Source organism: Lygodium microphyllum, chromosome 19 (genome assembly GCF_053477565.2).
Source record: "Lygodium microphyllum isolate KBCC chromosome 19, Lygodium_microphyllum_v1.1.10, whole genome shotgun sequence".
Classification (NCBI taxonomy): Eukaryota; Viridiplantae; Streptophyta; class Polypodiopsida; order Schizaeales; family Lygodiaceae; genus Lygodium; species Lygodium microphyllum.
This window is the reverse complement of record NC_141153.1, coordinates 61,690,782-61,703,316: the sequence shown is the minus strand read 5'-3', so window position 1 is coordinate 61,703,316 and position 12,535 is coordinate 61,690,782.

Below are 12,535 nucleotides of genomic sequence, written 5' to 3'. Positions count from 1 at the left end.
GCAAGAGGATGTATACTTTGATATCCTGCTAAGTAAGGAAGGTTAAAAACCGAAAACTGAAGTATCCAATGAACTTTAGGGTTTGACCAAGTTGGGTTAATAGGGTACGCCCTAGCCCAGAATATAAGGGATCTTGCCAAGTTGCAAGACACCCCAGATCGAGTGCTGGATGCATTCGAAGGAAAGATTCCTTCCTTAGCAGTTTGCCAACAATAAAAAAATGATCAAAGGAAATGTTTGTGCTTGCTAGAGATTTTAGAGCACTGTTTGACTTATGAACTGCAAATTAAATGAATATCTATACTTCAGGTTGAAGGCCTGAAGGGAGAGGTAGCTTCAGTTACCCCTGACTGCCTGCCTGACCCTAACCAAGGGGGTTGTTGACCGTGCCGGGAACGTGGACCGAACCCGCCACGAGAGGTCTCTCCGTTGAGCGCTACTTGGAGCAAGAGGACGCTTGGGTGCCAGGGAAGCTCTGGCCGTAAATCCCTCGCCTTCTCGGTCCTGCACAAGAGGCTAACGTGACTTGGGATTGGATCTCGAGGCCCGCATACTAGTCTACGGGCGGAAACTTGGAATAGTGATCCCTGTGGATTGCTGGATAGCCTTCAGGCGGATTGTGGACAAGCCTACGGGCGGAACTCCTTGTATTTCAAAGATAAATATGATGATATGTTAATAAAGAACTTGTCTGATATTGTTTTTCTATGTCACGTGATAAGATTACGTGAAGGAACCAGTGTTTAATGGATTAATTAAAGAAGCTGGTTGTTACATGTCCAACTAATGTGTTAGATAATTACGTAACTAAAACAAACCGAGGAAAGTGCAGAGGATGGGCCATGGGTCCGTCCTACGGTTGGGTGGTCCCGGTTGGCTAGGAACTTTTCTCAAATCTCGAAGAACAGCGAGATGATCGTCAAAGGACACGAACAACAAAAGCGTTGACCTAGAGTTATGTCTTACCCGATTTACGCTGTTTAGGGGAACAGAATGGGACTATGCCTTATGGCAGAGAGGTTGAGCTTTGCATCCCTCTCGTTTCCCATTCTCCTTGAACCAAGTGCAGTGTGAATCCGCTTTGGACCTAGCGTTTCTGTGTAAAGTAGTTCACTTGGGTCCGACGCTAGTTGCTGTTAGGAAATGACCAATCAGGAAAACCCTAATTTAGGTCGATCCTAAGTGGGAACGGCCGGAATACTTCCACTACGTGGCAGACGTGAAAAGCCCTAGATCGCAAATCCTGTAACATTCCATGGGAGTGCCGGGCGGAGCTTTCTAGACATCCTTTCCGATGGACTGCCAAGACGTGTCCTGGATGATACTAGTGGACACGTTGCAGATTGGATGTTGTCCATACATTAATTTAGTAGGCATATACCCTGTAACTGCACTATGAGTGGTCCTATTAGCCCATAAAGCAAAGGGTAACATTCTTGGCCACTCTTTCATCTTGCCCTTGCATGACTTTTCTAATGCCTTAATGATAGGCTAATGACCTCTTTCACTTTTTCCATTTGCTTCAGGATTGTAGGTTGAGCCTCATTTGCATCCAATTCATGAGCCTCATCCGCATCCAATTCACCTCTATTTGCAACCACTTTACCAACACAACCATACCTGCAAAAGACTTCTTCCAATAAGAACCTACAAATTGCTTGAGTAGTCTTTGTACTAAGAGCTCCTCCTTCCACTTGATTTATCAAGTCTTCTCATGCAAGCATAATATACCTCATATTCCATAAACCTATAGGCATGGTAACCAAATCAACTTCCCATTTGTAATGCATAGACAATGGATATATCGGTTATAACCCATCTCTATGCTTTACCATGGAATACATCTGACAGTCACTACACGATTCCACATAATGCTCTACATATTTATACATGTTCTACCACCAATAATTCTCTTTGATCTTGGAAGGTGTGCCCCAAACTCCTCTATGTCCAGCCCATAAAATTTCATGAAACTCCTGCATCACCTATTATTGACAAGCCCTATCTCCCAATACACATACTGGAGCTCCTCTATTTTTCTTTGCATGCTTCCATAAATATCCGTCTTTCAAGAAAAACCCATAAGCTTTTCTTTTAATCCTTTTGAATTTAGCTTCAGACCACTCAACCTTCTTTGTCATGAGGCTGAGATATTGGCCTATTTTTAGCCAATCATCCTCATACAACTCTTCCAAAAATTGTGTTCTCACTAAATCATAACACTGATGATGCTTTTTCTCTACTACTCATCTCTTTTCCATGGATGTAAGCTCTTTTCTTATTACTAAAATCCATGTTACAAGAGCTGTACCTGTAGTAACAACATCTACATAGTCATTCCCTACTATCATAAAGTCATTTTCAACACCTATCACATCGTCCTCTTCATCTTCCATCAACTCCTCTTCATCTTCAAACCTTGCTTGTGAAAGCATGTTAGCCATGGGGTTTTCTCTACCTGCAATATGCTAAAAATCAAGCTTAAGTGACTTTATATATGCAATCCATTGTAACATGGCAATATCAAGAGTTGAGCAATTTACTATCATGCCCAATAAATGTAGACAATCAGTCTCTACCACTAGATGAGCTCCCATAAAATACTCCCTATCACACTTAAGGGCTGTTACTACACCTCAAAGCTCTCTTTTGACTTGAGAATACTGCCATTTCCGTTTATTGAGGACCTTTTCTCCAAACCAAATGGCATGCCTATTCCCATCAGCATCATCGTCACCCATTGCCCAACCAATCGGGCTTGTATCCCATGGTGAGAACAATAGGCTGCCCATTCTCATAATTTTCGCTCTTTAGTGTTGGGGCTGAAATCAGTAAGCTCTTTAACTTGTGAACTGCCTTCCTATGCTGTTTACCCCACCAAAACTTTTTGCCCTTTTCTTAAAAGCTGATATAGACTTTTAGCCACATGAGCAAAATGTGGAATCCATATTAAGTAAAAGACATATGCACCCAAAAATCTTCTCACCTCGGATACATTCAAACATGTCTCTCGCATCTTGGTTGTGGCATCAATCTTTACTAGTGAGGGCTTTCTCCCATATGGTCCACACATGTGGCCAACAACCAATACTTCCTCCACTCCAAAAACCAACTTTTCTCTTGATAGAGTCAAATGCACTTCTTCAAGACGGCTCAAAATCCTATCACAATCAACAATATGATCAACCACAAATATTCTACATCCATGCTCATTAAACTCTTCATTTTTCTCATAAATATCACATAATTTGATCGACACATCATCAAGAAAGGGTAAGGTCAACTGAGAAATATATTCTCTCAAAACGTTATGCATAGCATTCATCATATGCGCCACTCAATTAGTTGCTCCCTATGGAAGCATACACATCCTAACCAATCCAAGTGGTGTCTTCATGGTAGTGGTATCCCACCTTTCTAATGCAAGCTAGAACTAATCATATCCTGAATATAAATCTCCCATAGAGTAAATTGCCTTGCCTGCAAATGCTTTTGCAAATTCATCCACTATTGGGCCTGATCCAACATTCCTTATGGTGACCTTATTAACTGGTTGCGAATCCTATATAAACCTCAAAGAACCATTCTTCTTTGGAACAGTAAACCACTGATTTGAATATGGAACTGAAGAGGGCTCCAAAATCCTCATCCTGAGCTTCTCATTCAAAAGCTTCAGTAGCTTAGGCAAATATGCCCAAGGTACTGGAATAGGTATTAAAGGTAGGGTAAGGGCATAACCTAGGAGTTCCTTATTTAGTTTTGTAAGGGTATTTTAAACCATATGGATTGAGTTATACACCTAAATTGGTCAAGGGAAGATGGAAAAATCATCGTGACTATGCAAGTCATCAGTGTGAACATTGTGCACCTGGGTCTCAGTAGTAGAATAATCTGATGACAGAACAGGTGTATGGTGTATGTCTTCTGAAAAATACAAGGGTGAAGGTTTTGGAACTTATTATACCAGGCTGCATGCAAAATTAGAACAGGAAGAGAAACATAAGAAGAAGGAACAACAAAGGTAAAGCAGTGGCAATCAGGTGGAAATCTTGGATTTAGGGTATCTGAGTGATCAGGAAGTACAGATTGAAGAAGTAGATCCTAGTCATACAATAGAAGATGTTGTTATTGATAAGCAATTATAGGTTACACCAGGTGAGGGGGAGAGAAACAAGAACAAATTTATGGGACTGCTAGCATGGTCTCAAATTCAGAGGTAGGCAAGGAGAAAACTAAGGTTTCAACCATTGCTTAAAACACCAGCAAAAAGAAACGTTGCAGCAACACAACAACCAAGATCAATGGCACAACCCCTAATGCAACAAATCTCAAAGTCAAATTTGCAAACTTTAAGGGTGAGTCCAAAAAGGAAGACCCTGATGCCCATGTAGTTCAATTCAACACAAAATGGCAAGCAAGTGGACTAGGAGTATTGTATGGAGATGATGTGAAAGAGCAACAATTTTGTAACGTGTCCACTTGTAACTTCAAGACATGTCTTAGCAGTCCATCAGAAAGGATGTCTAGAAAGCTCCGCCCGGCACTCCCATGGAATGTTACGGGGTTTGCAATTTAGGGCTTTCCACGTCTGCATGTAGCGGAAGAATTCCGGCCATTCCCACTTAGGATCAACCTGAATTAGGTTTTTCCTTATTGGTCATTTCCTAATGGCAACTAGCGTCGGACCCAAGAGAAATACTTTACGCAGAAACACCAGGTCCGAAGCGGATTCACACTACACTTTGTTCAAGGAGAATGGGAAACGAGAGGGATTCAAGGCTCAACCTCTCTGCCATAAGGCCTAGTCCCATTCCGTTCCCCTAAAACAACGTAAATCAGGATTAATCATAACTCTAGGTCAATGCTTTTGTTGTTCGTGTTCTTTGACGATCTTCCTGCTGTCCATCGTGATTTGAGAAAAGTTCCCAGCCAACCGGGACCACCCATCTATAGGATGGACCTATGGCCTATCCTCCGCACTTTCCTCGGGTTGTTTTAGTTATTTAATTACCTAACACATTAGTTGGACATGTATCAATCAGCTTCTTTAATTAGCCCGTTAGGCACTGGTTCTTTTACGTAATCATATCACTTGACATAGAAAAACAATGTCAAACAAGTTCCTTATTAACAGGTTATCATATTTATCTTTGAAATACAAAAAGTCCAGCCTGTAGGCTTATCCACAATCCGCTCGAAGGCTATCTAGCAATCCATAGGGATCACTAATCCAAGTTTCCGTCTCGTAAGATTCTTAGGGACAAACCCTAGTTTGTTGAGATATCGAGCTCCACTCGTGATACGCCAGGGTGACCGTTGTGCATTTATGTCACCGATGTGTCAGTTGCAGATGCGGTTGGTACACCGCCCATGAATAATAGCTACATGATAGCTATCCTTATCTACTCTAGTTCGTGGCTCAGTTAGTATGCCACCTTAGTTAGTTGAGTTTGGTTTGAGACCCATATATAGGGTTCTCCTATTTTCTTTGTAAGTGAGTTCTTTTGGGTTACACAAATAAGAAGAGGAAAACTGTTTTCAGTCTCCACCCTTGTGTGTATTCCCCCATTGTGCAAGCAAGAAAGCTACAAGTGAGACTCCTTCCTTCTCTCCCACAATCTTGACATGGTATCAGAGCCTTGTTCGTGGTAAGGAGCTCAAGAAAGCAAGCCAAGCTCACGGTGTTCTGGTAAGAGGAGCAGTGTTGCTTTCATTTTCTGTTTTGGGAGCAGATCTCTGCAGGTAGCACAGCCGCAAATTGCAGGAGTGCATTGTCTCAGGTTGAGACGCCCTTCGCGGTGAAGCAAGAGGGCAGTATATGCTACGGGATAGGGCTTTAGCCCTAGGCGACCTTGTTTTTTTGATTTAAGGCCATTTCGGGGCCTGTTTTGGAGGCGGAAGTTTTCTACACGCACTCAGGAAAAGGCCCAGTTTTATGCTGTGCGACCACTGTTCTATAGGTCGGTGAAAAGTTACCACAGAAATTGCATCGTATGCTTATGTGCAGAGACATTGGGAGTTACAGAATCATCCTTGGTTCCTGTTTATGCAAAATCATCACTAGGAAGTGACTGTGTGGTCAAATACCACTTTTGCCAGTTTTGCAGATTTGCCCTTGTGAGGGTGAAGCTGTGTTTTTTGCAGTGACAGCATTTTTTGCAGTGTTCTATAATGGCATCTGATTCTCTTTCACAGATTTTCACTGAAAAGCTTGACAAGAACAACTTCCAAGCATGGAAGTTTAGAATGACGAATTTCCTTATGGGAAAAGGACATTGGGAATTTGTTGCAGGAAATGAAGAAGAACCAGTTCTTCCTGATGTTCCCAATCAACAGCAAATGCAGGCATTTAAAGCATGGCATGAGAGAGCCAGGAAAGTTATGTACTGGCTGTCTATCAGCATTTCAGACTCTATGATTGTGCATATACAAGATGCAAGTACGCCAAAGGAGGCATGGGATACTTTGTCAAAAATGTATAGCACAAATACGCAAGCCAGGAAAATGCAGCTCAAGCAAGAGTTGCACAATGTGCAAAGAGAAAATATGGGCATCAACGACTACCACATGAAGGTGAAGAAGATTGCAGATGCACTTGCTTCCATTGGGTCACCAGTGGAAGATGATGATTTAGTTTCTGTGACCTTGAATGGTCTAGGAAAGGATTATGCACAGTTTCGGACATCTATTTCAGTTCGTGAAAGATTTCCTGATTTTGAGGAGTTGATTGCTCTTCTAATTTCTGAGGAGCAGAGAAATGGTGGTGCATCTTCTTCAGGAGGAACTTCAAAAGAAGCTGTCTTCTACTCAAATGCTGGAAGAGGTAGAGGTAGAGGTAGAGGAGGCCGATTTGGAGGCCATGGTAGAAATTAGAATATGTAGCAAACTCAAGAAAACCAGTCCTATGGAGGAGGATGTGGTAACTCTAGAGGCAGGGGGAGCCAAAGAGGTCGTGGTGGATGGCAAAGAGGCCAAAATGCAAACAGTAATGTTGAATGCTACTACTATGGTAAAATGGATCATATGGCTAAAGACTACTATAAAAAGCAGAATGACATCATGAATGGAAAACTGCAACAAGGGAATTATGCATCTTCGAGTAGACAGGGTGATGACAGAAATGAGCATTTGTTTATGGTGCAGCACATGAACAATTCTGTGACAAGTGTAGAAGAAAGCAATGATGTATGGTATGTTGACTCAGGTGCATCAAACCACATGACAGGTCATGCAGAATGGATGGAGGATGCAAGGAAAATGGAAAAACCAGGATTTGTGGAGACTGGTGATGATACTGCACATCCTATTGTGCAGATTGGAAAAATTCCTTTGTCTATGCAGGATGGGAAAAAGAAATACCTGTCCGATGTATTTCATGTCCCGAATATCACCAAGAATCTGGTTTCTGTTGGTCAAATGGTTGAGCAGGGCTTGCAGGTCAAATTTAATCCTCATGGATGCTTTGTTGAGGATATGAAAAATAAAGGTCGCTTGATAGCAAAAGGAAAGAAGAAGGGCAGAATGTTTACATTGGATGCAGACATGTCTGAATTGAGTGCAGCAATGTTTGCTCATGGGACTGGTGTAGTTGCAGATATTGATATCTAGCATAAACGCATTGGTCATGTTAATGTATAGCGACTTAAATCAATACAGGCCCAAAATATTGTTGCAGGATTGCCAAAATTCAAGGTTGCAGAAATGCATAAGGTATGTGAAGCCTGTCAGTTTGGAAAACATGCAAGGAAACCATTTCCTAGACATGTTCAAGAGAGTAAGAAGCCATTGGAATTAATCCACTCTGATGTGTGGACTACTAAAGCTGCATCTCTTGGAGGCTGTCATTATTTTGTCAGTTTTATTGATGATTATAGCAGAAAAGTTTGGGTGTATTTTATGAAAAAGAAAAGTGAAGTTTTTGGGCATTTCAAAACTCTTAAAGCTATGGTTGAAAAAGAAACAGGCCTGCAAATAAAATGCCTAAGGTCAGATGGAGGGGGAGAGTACCTCTCAAATGAGTTTGCAAGGTTCCTGCAGGAGCATGGCATAAAGCAGCAATATTCATGCAGTCATACCCCACAACAAAATGGAGTTGCAGAAAGGAAAAACAGGCATATTGGAGAGGTATCTCGTGCCATGCTCAATGAAAAAGACTTGCCAGATTTTTATTGGGCTGAAGCAGTTGCTACAGCAGTCTACATAATGAACAGGACTCCCACTGCAGCAATACATGGGATGACTCCAGAGGAGAGGTATACTGGTAGGAAACCAGATATTTCTCATTTGAAAATTTTTGGTTGCATTGCCTATGTACATGTGCCAGATGAGTTGAGATCCAAGTTGGATCCAAAAGCTGAGAAGTGTATTTTTATTGGTTACTCTCTGCAGCAAAAAGGGTATAGATGCTATAACCCTTCTACTCGTAAGTTTACAGTGAGCAGAGATGTTGTTTTTGATGAGATGAGTAGCTGGTATAAACCAGTAAATGTAATTGATGATGTAGATGCACAAAATGGTAATGCTGCACAGAATTCATAGCAGCAGTCACAAAATATTAGTGGACCTGGAGCGTCCTCTAGCAGTGGTTCACATTCTTCGCCATGGACAGGCAGATTGAGATCAGGAGAATCTTCTCAAAGAAATGCAGATAGTGGTATGCAGGTATCACGAAAAGGAAAAGAGAAGGTTGATCAGCCCATGTTTGATGTGAATGCAGGTCACTCTTATGTGGATGGTGAATCCAGTGGCTCAGAACAGAGCATTGATGATGAGTTGGGTATTCCTTCTATTGTTACACCTGGAGTAAGGAAGACAGGGATGTTTTGAGAGCACCAGGGAGTGAACCTACTTTGCGCAGGTCTACCAGAGCTAGGTATCCTGTGGATAGGCTGAAATATGATGGATTTACAGCCATTCATTATGCATATATGGTTAAAGTGATACAGGTACCAGAACCCACTTCTTTTGAGGAAGCCATGGAAAAAGAAAAATGGGAGAAAGCCATGGATGAAGAAATGGATGCCTTGGAAGCAAATGCTACATGGGAATTGATACCTTTGCCTAAAGGTAAAAATGCAATTGGTTGTAAGTGGGTTTATAAGGTGAAGCACAATGCAGATGGTTTTGTGAATAGATACAAGGCAAGATTAGTAGTCAAGGGGTATGCACAAACATATGGCATTGACTATGAAGAAACATTCAGTCCGGTTGCAAGGATGGCAACTGTAAGAGCAGTCATTGCTATGGCTGCATCAAAGGGATGGTATTTACATCAGATGGATGTAAAGAATGCCTTCTTGCATGGTGATTTGCAAGAAGAGGTCTATATGGAGCAGCCACCAGGTTATGTGCATGCTGTTCATCCTGAGTTTGTTTGCAGGTTGAAGAAAGCATTGTATGGCTTGAAGCAAGCACCTAGAGCATGGTCTGACAAGATAGGACAGTATCTTGTCACTATTGGCTTTCAGATTTCCAAGGCAGATTTCTCACTTTATGTGAGAAAAACAGAGAAATGTATCATGCTACTTGTCATTTATATTGATGATTTGATTATGACAGGTGACAGTGATGGAGATATCCTTCATGTGAAAATGCTATTGAAGCAGAAGTTTGAGATGAAGGATTTGGGAGAGCTGCGTTATTTCTTGGGCATTGAGGTGATTAGATCACCAAGTGGGATACAGCTCTTGCAGAGGCAGTATGGATTGGACATGCTGTCCAAATATGGGATGACAGACTGTAAGCCTATTTCAGTTTCTTTGGAGCAGAATGTGAAGCTGAGCGCAGATGCAAGTGAGCTTCTGGAAGACCCTACTATGTACAGACGCATAGTAGGAAGTTTGATTTATATGACTATTACTAGGCCAGATTTGAGCTATGCTGTTGGATTGGTAAGTCAGTTTATGCAGGCTCCAAGGAAACCACATTTGGATGCGGCTAGACGCAGACTCAAGTATGTGAAGTCCACATTGTAGTATGGACTATTTTATGAGACTGGGGTTCAGATACAGTTGCATGGATACACTGATGCTGATTGGGCTGGTAGTATTTCTGATAGACGATCTACCAGTGGATATGTGTTCTCTTTTGGGAGTGCTGCAGTCACTTGGAGCAGCAAGAAACAGCCTACAGCTGCCTTCTCGAGCACAGAGGCTGAGTACAGGGGTGCAGCAATGGCTGCATGTGAGGTAGCTTGGTTGCATAAGCTACTTTATGATATGCATCAGTCTACAGATGGGCCAGTTGTCATTTATTGTGACAACATGAGTAGTATACACTTGGCAAATAACCCAGTCTATCATGCTAGAACAAAGCACATTGAGGTGCATTATCACTATGTGCGAGAGAGGGTTTTACTAGGTCTTATTGATCTAGTTTATGTCAGCACAGAGGATCAGGTAGCTGACATATTTACGAAGGCATTGGGCACAGAGAAGCTGCGCAAGTTCAGAGACCTGCTTGGTGTGCAGGAATTGGGATTGAGCTCGAGGGGGAGTGTTGAGATATCGAGCTCCACTCGTGATATGCCAGGGTGACCGTTGTGCATTTATGTCACCGACGTGTCAGTTGCAGATGCGGTTGGTACACCGCCCATGAATAATAGCTACATGATAGCTATCCTTATCTACTCTAGTTCGTGGCTCAGTTAGTATGCCACCTTAGTTAGTTGAGTTTGGTTTGAGACCCATATATAGGGTTCTCCTATTTTCTTTGTAAGTGAGTTCTTTTGGCTTACACAACTAAGAAGAGGAAAACTGTTTTCAGTCTCCACCCTTGTGTGTATTCCCCCATTGTGCAAGCAAGAAAGCTACAAGTGAGACTCCTTCCTTCTCTCCCACAATCTTGACATAGTTCACTTTCCAATTACATTTCACTATCCCTACATTTCGGTGAAAGTGGGCAAGTATTTAGGGTATAGGAGTTTTAGTTTTAGCAATACGTAATGATTAGGTTATGTATTAATTCCTAGTGAATTTCATGGAATTTAACGCATTCTAAACGAGTATTCCGGGGTTTAGGTGTTTAGGTTTGTGCCAATTTGTTTATCTCTTGGAGATAGTTACGTTAACATTTCGTTATCACATGACTCGTTGTCTACGTTAAATTGATTTTTCAACCTTAACTTATCGATTAAGGTCAGGCATAGGCTAGGTTAATTCCAACTAATCTTCCTATAACTTTGCGAACAAAATTCATGCTAAACAAGCAACCTTTTTCTTGATAATTTATGCAGTTGACAAACGATAATTTCCTAGAGTTATGCATCGTAAGAATCATTTCATGCCTTGCACTTTCCATGATGATTCCTTGCGAAGAGGATATGGGTCAATAGTGCGATACGCAGTTTATACTTCTAGGCTTAAATGAAGTATACTATTTTAATGGACATTAATCTAATTTTTAATTAATTTCAATGCATAAATCTATTTATTAGAAATGCATTTATGCTTCCTTTATTTTGCTTGTTTTATTGAAAGTATTAATGACTAAGTTCCTCCGTCATGAGCATTTAGGACAAAAACATATCCTATTTCCAACAATTAACCTTGCATGATTGAATTACAACAATACCAAATAAAAATTAGGAAGGAAAACCTGGGCTTGGGGTGAGATGTCTACGTGGATGCTAGGAGATGACCCTCCTACAGCTACCCCTTGGGCTTTCTTACGAGGCATTGTGAGTGTAGCCTTTCCGTCGTAGATGCTGCTTTGTGAATTTCCTTCTTAAGTTCCATCGTCCTTTACAAGTCTCTTTTGCTTCCCTTCGTGGAGACTCTTTGAAGGGATGGGTGTGTGGAGGAGGGAAGAACCACAGAAAGGGGGTATTGTGAAAACCCTCCACGAGTAGGGCTCATTTTTACATGGGAAAAAGTGGCCTAATGGGGGCCCTTAGGGAGAATTTTACAAAAAAAAAAGCTATAAGATAAAAGCTTTTGAGGGGGTGGGAAAAGGGCCTAAGGGGGGTTCAAGGGGGAAATTTGAGGAGGGGAAAGAAAAAGGGCTAAGGGGGGCCCTTAGGAGGAATTCCAGGGGGTGGACTTAAGGCTATAAGAAAAGGGTCTAAGGGGGGGATCTAAAACACGGGAGGGGAAATAAGACCTTTAAGGTCAACTTTTTTAGGGGGGGAAGGGGCCTTATGAAGCCTAAGGGGGGAATTTTAGGGGGGGTACTTTCAAAGGCCATGGGAAGGGGGCTTAAGAGGCCACCCTTGGAATCTTCCAAGGCTTCAGAGGCCTCATGATGGCCACGTGGGGGGGGGGGGGGGGGGAGGGGGGAAGTTCAGATCTACACATGGGGGGGGGGGTTTGGAGGCTGTCGACTAGCGGCGAAGCTCTAGCGGCAGCGGCGACTGATTGTGACGGCGTCTCCTCCTGCAGCAGCTCCACGGCAGTCCTCCCCTCTCTCAAGCGGCACAGGTGGCAACCTTCTTGGCTTCTCCCTCCCTCAAAGCCTTCTCTCTCTCACTCACAGCCTCAGAACGGTGTCATGGCGGCCCTCTTTCCCTTATCTTCTCCTCGGCGGCAGCCCCCATGGT